Below are 10,136 nucleotides of genomic sequence, written 5' to 3' on the forward strand. Positions count from 1 at the left end.
GCTGGTTAAAGGTGCCCTAGAGAAAGGAAATAACACAATTACCAATTCATGTAGTTTCCTACTTTTGTTTGTTTGTTTGTTTCCCAAACTCCCTTCCATTGTAGGAACCTGATATTGCTACTCAGAAGAAACAGCAGCTAGCAGCTCTCTTTTCAATACCAAATTGTCTGCTCAGATATTTCTTTATACACTGCAGTGGGACTTAACAGCATCCCGTTCATGTCTTGGTTACCAACTGATCAGTAGCACTCGCCGAGCATGTGCAAGACAAGTGCTTCTTCTTGTACAGAGCTGTGAAGGAGAGTATTTGTCTTTACAAATGAGAGCTATAAGAAAAGGAAAAGGCAGTGGCTTTCCCATCCCCATTCTGTACTTCAGTGGCCAGCGTTAGCTAAAGATGTGAAACACCTGGATTTAATTCCTCTGCCCATCTGAGCAAGTTCACCTGTGTACCAGGTCTTAAAGTGTTACCTGTATAGCCAATTTATCTGGTATATTTTTAGTATAGACTGTATTATCATTCAGTAGAATACAGAAGGTATTCCACATTTTCTTTTGCCTAAGAGCTAGGCTGCTTCTCTGTCTTTCTCTGAAGGAGTGTTTAAGTGTTGAAGTGGAGAAGACAGCATCCTGCATCAGTGTGCTGATGACTGGTTTGAGTCATTTCCTGTGAGCCTGGAATACCAGCCTGCATTCTCTCTTGCAGAGGCAGGAAATGATCTTGTTCCCTGTGTCTCGGGTGAGCACTGTGTTTAATGAACAGTTAGATTAATAAAACAATTTCAGAGGAGCCGGTGGCATGGATCTAGTAAAGCCCTTTATTCCCCAGGGCACAGCAGTGAGCCTGACTACCTTAGCTAATGTGCCACCATCGAGACAGGTTTTGTGAGTTTGATTTAAAGTGCAGAAATTCAGCTCCCTTGTTAAGCATTTGAGGGCTGTAGGCACTTCTTTGGTGAGGTGGCAGCTGAAATCTTTTGTGAGTTCATTGTGTAAATCAGTTGGCTCTTTGAAAATACAGGCAAAAGCTGGTTGCTCCTTAAGCCCTCCAAAACAGTTATGAAATGAGCGTTAAGCATTATTCTTGGATCAGTAATGGCTAGTGATAAGGAAGTTAGATTCCTGAGAGCAAAGCCAATGAGACTTTGTAACCTGGGCCTTAAAAGATTGTCAAAATAGACCAGAGAGTATACTTACAACTTTTCCACTACTTCATAAGGCCAGTATTTTGCGATTGCAGGATATCTTGTTCAGGCTTCTTGAAAGTGCTTATTGTTGGGGGTTGAAACTAGATGATCTTAAGGTCCTTTCCAACCCTAACTATTCTATGATTCTATGATTCTATGAATGAGTGTAATACTCTAAAGCTCAGAATAAAAACATAAGCTAATTTATTGGTTGCTTGAGCTCTCTCGGTATAATTAAAGATGTTTTTCAGGATGTATGTAGACATCAAGCACATCAGATAGTTTGAATTAAAGAAAGACATCAAGAGGTGTTACTGTCATGTATACAGCAGTAGGGAATTTATAAAAGTATGAATTCTGCTGCTTCTTGGACTTTAAAACATGCAGAAGAAAATCAGACAGCAAGGCTTACCTGCTGTCATTGCTAATCTTAGTGTAAAAAATCCTTTCTGGAGTGCATTTCAGCCAAATACTGATACTCAAGTCTGTGAATAGCCTCTGCTGCCTTAGAGCCTATGGTTCCCACTGATGGATCTATGTAGAGAGTCTGGCTTCAAAGATTGGGCGAGGCCTTGGGTGATATGATTTAGCATAAAGTGTCCCTGCGCACGGCAGGGGGGTTGGAACTAGATGATCTTAAGGTCCTTTCCAACCCTAATGATTCTATGATTCTATGAGAGTTTGTTTTGTTTAAATTTGGAGGGTTTGGGGTGAAGTTCTTAATGTAGCCAAGGTCTTGTGTGAGGCAGCCAGAAGAATTATGAACCTTAGTTACAGCAGTACACCAAAAAAGCAAAGGCAATGATTTAATGCTTCCAGAGTAGTAAGAATGATCAAATGCTCACCTATCCTTCCCTTCCATGGCTGTGATTTCTAATTGCTAATCTCTAGCCCAGTTAAGGTATGCTTGTATCTGAGGAAGGTCTCCCTTTTGGGTTTACTTTTTTATGACATGTAAGTTAGAGTAATTTGCAGGTTAATGTGATACGCATCCTTCTTCATTTATACTTAAAAGAAAATGGAGCTTCCCTTAATTTTCTTCGCACTGCAGAAATAGCCATGGCTGATGGATAACCTTCTGGACAAGAACTGTTGCATAATCATCAATAGGGCTTTTCCAGATATGCAGCAATTTAAATCAGGTTTATCAGCAGGCCCCTTTTGATTTAAGCTTTGATCCTGCGCTTCTCAGAGAAATGAATGGGTTTTACAGTGTTTTCGCTGAATAGCTCTGGACACCTGCAGCATGTACTAAGGTGATGTGGAGTGCTGTGTGCTAATCTAAAACAATTCCCTCAGTAATGAACTTGATAAAAAATGAAGGAGGGTGCTGCCAGTATTTTCAATAGTATGTTGACATAGTTTTTGGAAACAGTGTGGCCCATGCTTCTGTTTGTGTTTATAATTTAGCATGACTCATACCCAGAAGTCAGAACTGTCCTGGTGAAAAGAAAAGGATGGATATTAAGATTACAAGTGCCCAGGCAGATTTTGTATATCGAAAGTTGACAAAAAAGACAATTTGCAGAGGTTTCAGTAAGTGTATCATTAAATCATCCTTGGCTCCTGCTCAGTTGTTTTTCTAAAATGATGCTTCTCTAAGCAGAAATATAAACATGTGAACCACTGAAGGTGACTTTCTTGGAAGAACTGTTTTTTTTCCCCACCAAGGAAACATATTTTTTTCTGAGATGTCCAATTGATTAGTGCCAGACCAATGGAATTAGTAAGTGAAATCCTCAAGATGTTCGATTGTTTTTATAGCACAACTCAGTTGCCAGTGTTTTTCTATATGTGAAAATATTTGGCAGCTTTGTTGACCAAATAGGCAATAGTATGTGAATTTCACTTTTTATCTAAAGGCCTTTTGGTTTCATGTCTCAAATGTAGGAGTTTGACATTCAGCTAAACCAGGGTAAGTGATTGTCTTCATAACTTCTGTGGAGTGTTATGAGAAAGTAGAGCCTCGTGTCATGCTCAGCTGCATCAGAACTAGACATACATGTTTGGCTTTCCTGAAGGCATTTGCATACACAGCAGGCTGTCAAGCCTGGAATTGCCTGTGTAGGCCTGCTGGCCTCAGCAGCTCTCCCCATGGCCCATGTGGAGACTTAGGTCTGCTCTCCCAGTGTTATAAGCAAGTTCCATCTTCATAGGGGAACCCCCTTCCTATGTTTGGCTTGAGCAGCACCAAGGAACATACACATCGAATAAATTCCCTTCTTGAAGTAATACCAGTACTTTGGTTAAGCCACTGTAAAACTACTGGTATGCATTTGTTCATAGTTTGGAAAATACTGTTTTCATTACAGTAAACCAATATAAACATCAGCAATATTGCTATCAAACAAATTAGTTCTCATGTGAAATGTATGGTGAGTAAATTTGTTATGTAGCTGAATACAGTATTATTTAATGGAACTTGATTTGGTGCCAACCAAACATACGGATCTTTAAATGTGTTCCCCTTGTGGCTGAAATCATCCACCAGTAACATGTGCTGTATTCCCTTCCAGACTTACAGGCTGGCTGCCCTTATTGTATGAGGTTTTGAAATGCAACAAATAGCACTGGTGTGGGGGGAGGAAAACAGTGCAACAATTTCTGTTTTGTTAGTTAGTTTTCAAAAAAATTGGCATGACTAAAACTTTTCTTCTCTCTTCCCCCATCTTTCAGCCTGGAAAAGCGTTATGTTTTATCTTCAGAAGCCATAAAGCCATAAAAGTTCTTCATTCTTTTGAGGATCCATTTCTCTTCTTTCCTTTTTTACCAGGGGAAATTGATAGAAGAGCAAAAGAGGAGATAAATGGGAGGCGGGGAAATGCAGGTAAATCTTTTTGTGCTTGACTTTTTGCAATATTAAAATAATTACTAAAGGAATATATATTTCTGAATAAATATGTTTTTCAGAAAACACTGCCTTTCCTTTTTTTTTCCCTTAGTTGTGACTGCTCTTTGACAGGAAGCTGTATTGGGAAAGCTACTTCAGCAATCACATTTTTAACCACAGAACTTTAATGGGCTAACACAATAGCTGACATTACATTTGCAGCAGAAGTAATAGCATAAATCCTTATGTAACAAACGCTTCTGTGCATACTTATATTGATCGCTGTGAATAGTAGTAATTCAAATCAGTGTCGTTCCCTTTTTGTAGTAAAACATACACAAGTATCAGTGAGTTTAATAGTGTTCTTCTACAGCAGTTAGTGTGTTAAGGTGGGCTCTAAAAATTACTGCACTGTAATTACCTCAAGTCATTTAAATGTAATGCACTGCAATTTCTTTAAAACCTTCCCTTTGCAATTAATCAAATGCTGAAGTGGTGCTAAGCAGGATGGGCCTCATTTTACTTTGTCAAATTCCCTTCACTGCTATAACCACAAGTGAGGGTGCTGTAATGATTTACATGTACAACATCTGCACGCACTAATGTCTCTTGTAGTCAAAATTGTGTTTTGGCTGAGACAATCAAATGGTGAAAATTATATTCCCAGATTTGTGCTCAACATTGCATTCAGGGCTTTGAATGTGTTCTTTGGCCAGACCTGGTAAAAGTTACCTGATGGTGGTGTGCAAAACTTAAAGGCACTCAAAAATCCAGCTCCAGGCACTGGATTGAGACCACCTTAGAGAGATTTGGCTTTAGAGAGCAGCAGGAAAATAAAATGTACTTTCAATAAATAATTAGGATGACCTGTTAATGCTATTGGGAGTAGAGTGGAGTTGTCTGTGCCAGTTCCTTCTGTAAGCTGGTGTAGCTCCTTTGGGACCAGTTGAACCTTGCCAACATACATCAGCCAAGGACCTGGTATGAGTGCAGTTACTTCGGGTTTGGCCCTGTGCCAGCTGAAGAGTTGCTTCTCTTGGATAGTACCTCAAGCAGAGGAGAATGTTGAAGGGGCAATTCAGCAGATGTTGAGGTTTTTTAAACCTCAGGAAAATGTCAGTGAAATGGTGGCATAATATTGGCGGATGGAGAGGGAGCATTTGTGTTGCAATTGATACAGCAACCAGGGGCAAGCTGAAAGGTGTTCTTACTCCCTCAAAAACAGTTGGGGGCTAATTATAGATCCACTGATGTAATGGGAACATTCTGACCCACCATTATTGTCATAATCATAGTTGTAAGCCTGGTAAATTAAAAGGTCTGTTTTCCTTGCTTTCTGCGTACAAATTCCATTTCATAATGTTTTGGGCTATTCTGGGGAGGTTACAGGGCCCTGAAGGTAATTAAACTTACTCAGTCATCAGCAGCTTGACTTGTAACCCACCCAAGGAGTGCTTATAATAGTATTGCTTCATTTTGTTATTTGTCTTGAAAGTTGCTTAGCTGAAGGTGAGATGCAGTCCAGGGAACCTCACTAAAATATTAGAGTTCTGTGCAGCTAATACTGTCTATCTTGTTTAAATCTTGGTAGAAAGGGGATAATGAAGAAGGGAAGCAGTTTGGGGAGCTTGAGTGTTGCGTGTTGTCCTCCTATGGCGAGTATGGAGCAGTGTGTATATGGTAGTGGTGTGTGTTGTGGGGCACCATCCGGAGCAGGACCGAGAACGGGGGCATCTGTATTTCTGTGTAAATCCAGCTAAGTCATCACACGTTTGCTGACACACAGACTTTGGGTACTTTTTTTTTTTTTTTACCAAGTGAGTCCACCAAGTCTGTCTGCAGTGTTAGGCTTGTGTTTCTGCAAGAAAAATGTGGCTCATGTCTCAGGCTGTCTCTAGTGGCAATTGATTCCTGAACTGTTTCAAGGCAAAATCAAACTTTCAGTGTAGTCTGTACTGTCACAGATGACTTAAGCTGATTTGGTCAACTTCGCTGTCAAACAGTTTTGAGGTACTCAGCCTTTGTTCTGTTTGGACTTATCTGGGAAGAGAAAACTAGCCTTTTGCCAAGGTGTTTCCAGATTAAAGCCCATGTCCACTTCGTGCAGGTGATGGTTTGGACTCAAGAGTAGAACTGTAGAAGAAGTGGGAACAAAATGCTCAAGTTTCTTCTTCCTGCAGGGTTGGGTTTGGCATACGGATGACAACGTCCAGTCAGCATCACAGTAATGAGGGCCTGGGAATGAGCTATCAGGTTGGTTAGCTGTGAGTAGGTTATGATCTTGCCTGTTCAGTCAGAATTAAGCTGGACTTTACTTGCACAAGCCAGATGCAGAGACAAAACATGTAGGTCTTGAGTTTGGATCTGGTGTTGCAACCTGAGTTACACTGAGTGAGGTGGTATGATAGCAGTATGCATGGGTGAGAAACAGTCCAGGAAGATCTGATCTCCTAGGAAGAAAAATTATATGCATCACTCTTTTCTTGTGGGGTCTGGGATGGAGTTGTTGTGGGGTTCCTTTAAAGGATCAAAAGTGATGTGTGTGTTGAGCCAGGATAGAGTTTGAAGCTGACAGTACTTAGAAAGCAGGTATCTGAGGTACAAGCATGATGCAGTCCAGTGAGACATGGTTGGAGAGGGTGAGGGAGGACAGCAGAGATGGTGAATAACCTTCAGAGGAGAGACCCTGGGGGCCATAACCTCAGTTCAGAGAAGAGGTAATACTTAGAGGGGCCAAAAGGGGAGCAGAAAATATCAGAAGCTTTTGAGAGGGGCAGAAGGTTGTGATCTGTTCCCCAGCCACCACTTGGAGATAAGCTTCTCTTTAGGAAAGAATCAGCAATCTTTAAAATTTATGTGATGTGTATAAAATGAAGTGCTTTCTCAGCTGATCCCTTAGCCAAATGTAAAACAGTCTGAAGCTTTTCAAAGCTTCGTAATCTTTAAAATTATAAATCAGTGTTTTTATACTGTATTGAAATGGCCACAAACTCCCAACCTTTGTGATAAGCTACCACAAAAAGGACTGGAAGCCAGCAAATATTTCTTGTTAATAATCTCAGAAGAACAGAAGAAACTGCTTTTTTTTTTTTTCCCCCCAAAGACTGAAAAAAATGATTCCCAAATTCTGCTCAAACTGTTGATAACTCTTGTGCTTTGGTTAATTAGGGAATAAACCTTAAGGTTGTTCTAAGAGTGCTGGTTAAAGACACTTCAGATTATGTTAGTTGAGCAAAGTGAAACAAAACACTGTAAAAAAGAGAAACTGCTCGCTGTAGTTTCTTGGTCACAAGTAAAATGTGGTAAGTAAACTGGGTAATGGAATAAATGCAGAGCTAAAAACTCTTGCCATTTTGTGATATATTGCATAAAGCTGTGGCTCATATAGAGTCATAGTTATGTGAGAATTTTTGCTTATGAGTGTATCAGCTTTCTAGGCTGAATTTCAGGGAAACTAAAAATATGCTCTAAGAGCTCTAGAAATACAAAGGAAAGGGAAAAAACCCTTCCAAATGATACTTAGTAAAAAAGATAATGTGGGGTTTTTTTAAGCTTATCACACAACTTCAGAGTGTGTATCTGAGTGCTGTATTTGAGTAAACTGTATTTGAGTGCTGTGTTTCACCACCAACTTCAAAATGATGATCCAGCCTCAAGAGAAATATTTGCTAAGTAATATGACCAGGTCAAAATGAGGGTGATTCCACTGCATGATTTCACTGCCATGTGAATTTACAGGCATGTAACTTAAAACCCCATTCTTGCAGATAAACTCAATTTTTTTCTTGCTGTTTGTGAAGTGAACCTGGAAGGCATCTGGTCACCATCCTCATTACATTTTTGTTTCTTCATATTGGGAAACTCTTGCCACTTATCCCTTGATTTCTGTTCTGACATGAAATCTAAGTTCCTCAGTCTTTATGTCATGTTTTGTAAGTCTGTATAATTTTTATTGTTCTTCTGTGGTTTAATCCTTTTTTAACACATAAGGCTCAAATTTGGTATTCTGGGTGAGACCTTGCCGTTGCAAAGCTGCACAGAATAGCTACTGCCTGTCTCTTAGGAGCAACTCAGCTGGCTCAGAAATAAGCAAATTCAATTTAACTCTCTCCTTCAAAAATAAAGTGGGGGTGGGTTAGAATTAGGTTTTGGGTGGGGAGATTTTATTTCTAGTTTCATCCCAAAGCAAATTTCTATGGCTGAGTTATAAACCCCTGAAAATTGCAGTTCATAATGGAAACATTGGCAGACCCTGAACGCCGCCGCTGTAAAGTAGTACGAAGCTTTAAGTTTTTCCACTTTTAGACCTGTAATATAACTAAATTACAACACTTTCCATACAGACATTTGATTTCACCCCCAGTAATTTCTGCTGGATCTCTCCAGTGATTCCTGACTTCCTGTGTTACCACTGGACTTTTTCCTATTGACTAGGCAGTTTGTTTCATTCAGTCGGTAGATTTACCAATGGAGATACCCAAAGCATTGTTTACTGGGGCAGAGGGCGCTAGGAAATGCAGTGCTGGCTTGAGGAAAGTTACAGTGCAGATTTATGGAAGGAATTTACAGCAAATGGGGCTGGAATGAGTATTATGGGATTCACAAAATATGTGAAATGATAAGGGTCCCTGCAGAATAGAAATGTTCTTCCAGACTCCATCCAAGCCCACTGACAAAGTGGATGCAAAGGCACTCTTAAGAAGGGAATATCAAGATTGTTTTCCTTTCCCAAAGCAGCAGAAATAGAGCAGCAATGTGACTTCTTACAGCACTGCAGTATGCTAGGGTATTCCAACAGGAGCAATTTTATGTGAAAGTGGATGTGAAAGCAACAGGGAGAATGGAAGTCAGCAAGTGGACAGGGCTTTTTTCTGGAATTATTCCTGGAGTCATTTCTCATACTGGCACAGGCTGCAGGAAGTCAGACATCAACGTGTGGGTTATTTATAGCCATTTTCTAGCTGACTTCAGTGCAAATGATCTGTTTAGCTACTTCAGTCCTTAGGGCAAGAGTTGCAATGCCACTCATTTGGCCCCCATGGCATTCCTCTTACAAATTACGGAATCAGGGCATAAATAACATACCCTCACTTTTCTGGTTTGAATCCCTCCATGAAGATGATTTTTTTTTGTTTATTGTTGTTGTTATTGCATCCTGATGGGTCTGTGGTGACTTCCGGCACATCCCCTGGGTGACTGAGAATCATTTCTAAATAGTGAATTACCTTGGGTTGGATTAGTACTCCCACTGAAAGCTTTATCTGTGTCCATGCTATTTCTGCATCTGCCTTTTCCTGACTGTAGGAGTAAAACCTGCAGTCCATTTTAGTGGAAAAAAAACAATTGCTCTTTTCCAGTCAATTGGAAAACTTTGTGCCTTTATGGGAGAATTATAGTAATGACACTGAGCAACTAAGAAACTGGGCAACTCTGCTTTCCCGTATTTTTTCTCTTTACTGCAAAGTAAGTTGATTTCAGCACGAAGCATCTCCAAAACACAGACCCTTCTAAAAGGATTTTAGATCCAGAGAGAAGATAATCACTGTCATTCAGATGTGGCGGTGTTTACTGGATGGAAGCATATGTAAGCCTCAATCTGCTGAAGGAAAAGTTAGTTCTTTGGCTTTCACTGGGGAGCTGAGCTATTCCAATTGACTTTGAAGATGAACTCCAATGTCTATATCTGAAAAATCTCTGTATAGTGTTAAGTCCCCAGTGAAGATAGTGACAGACTGGTGCAAATCCAGAGGAGAAACACCACAATGGTTAGGAAGCTAGAACATGAGAGATGCTAGAAGCTGCTGACGGAATGGGGCTTACTAGTCTGTAGGAGGTGATTGAGGGGATCTAGTTCCTGTCTTGTGCTATCTAAAGGGAGTTTTTGGATTAGGTGGGATCAGATTCTCTGAAGGACAACATGACAAAGGTATAAGAGGTGGTGATCACCAAGTTGCCATGAGGGAAATTGTGTTTGTATGTGAGGAATGTATTACTTCATTAGGAGACAAGAAAAGTCCCCCCTAGGAGGTTTTCAAACCTCAGCTGGACCTGATCTCACTTTGAACAGCTTGAAGCTGGCACTGCTCTGAGGAGCTTGAAGCAAGTGACCTCCTGAAGTT

The 10,136-nt window shown here is 40.3% G+C and overlaps 1 long non-coding RNA gene across 1 annotated transcript; it reads left to right on the forward strand.

Annotated features, from left to right (window-relative positions):
* The first annotated feature begins 562 nt into the window (after positions 1-562).
* On the forward strand, positions 563-4,101 carry LOC134157225 (uncharacterized). Its single transcript, XR_009962234.1, has 2 exons — positions 563-739; positions 2,794-4,101. It is a non-coding gene; the product is annotated as an uncharacterized LOC134157225 (long non-coding RNA).
* The last annotated feature ends 6,035 nt before the right edge of the window (positions 4,102-10,136 follow it).

The sequence above is a fragment of the Pezoporus occidentalis genome, unplaced genomic scaffold (assembly GCF_034315485.1).
Source record: "Pezoporus occidentalis ecotype Australia unplaced genomic scaffold, CSIRO_AGI_Poc_V1 ctg93, whole genome shotgun sequence".
In the NCBI taxonomy this organism is placed as follows: Eukaryota; Metazoa; Chordata; class Aves; order Psittaciformes; family Psittacidae; genus Pezoporus; species Pezoporus occidentalis.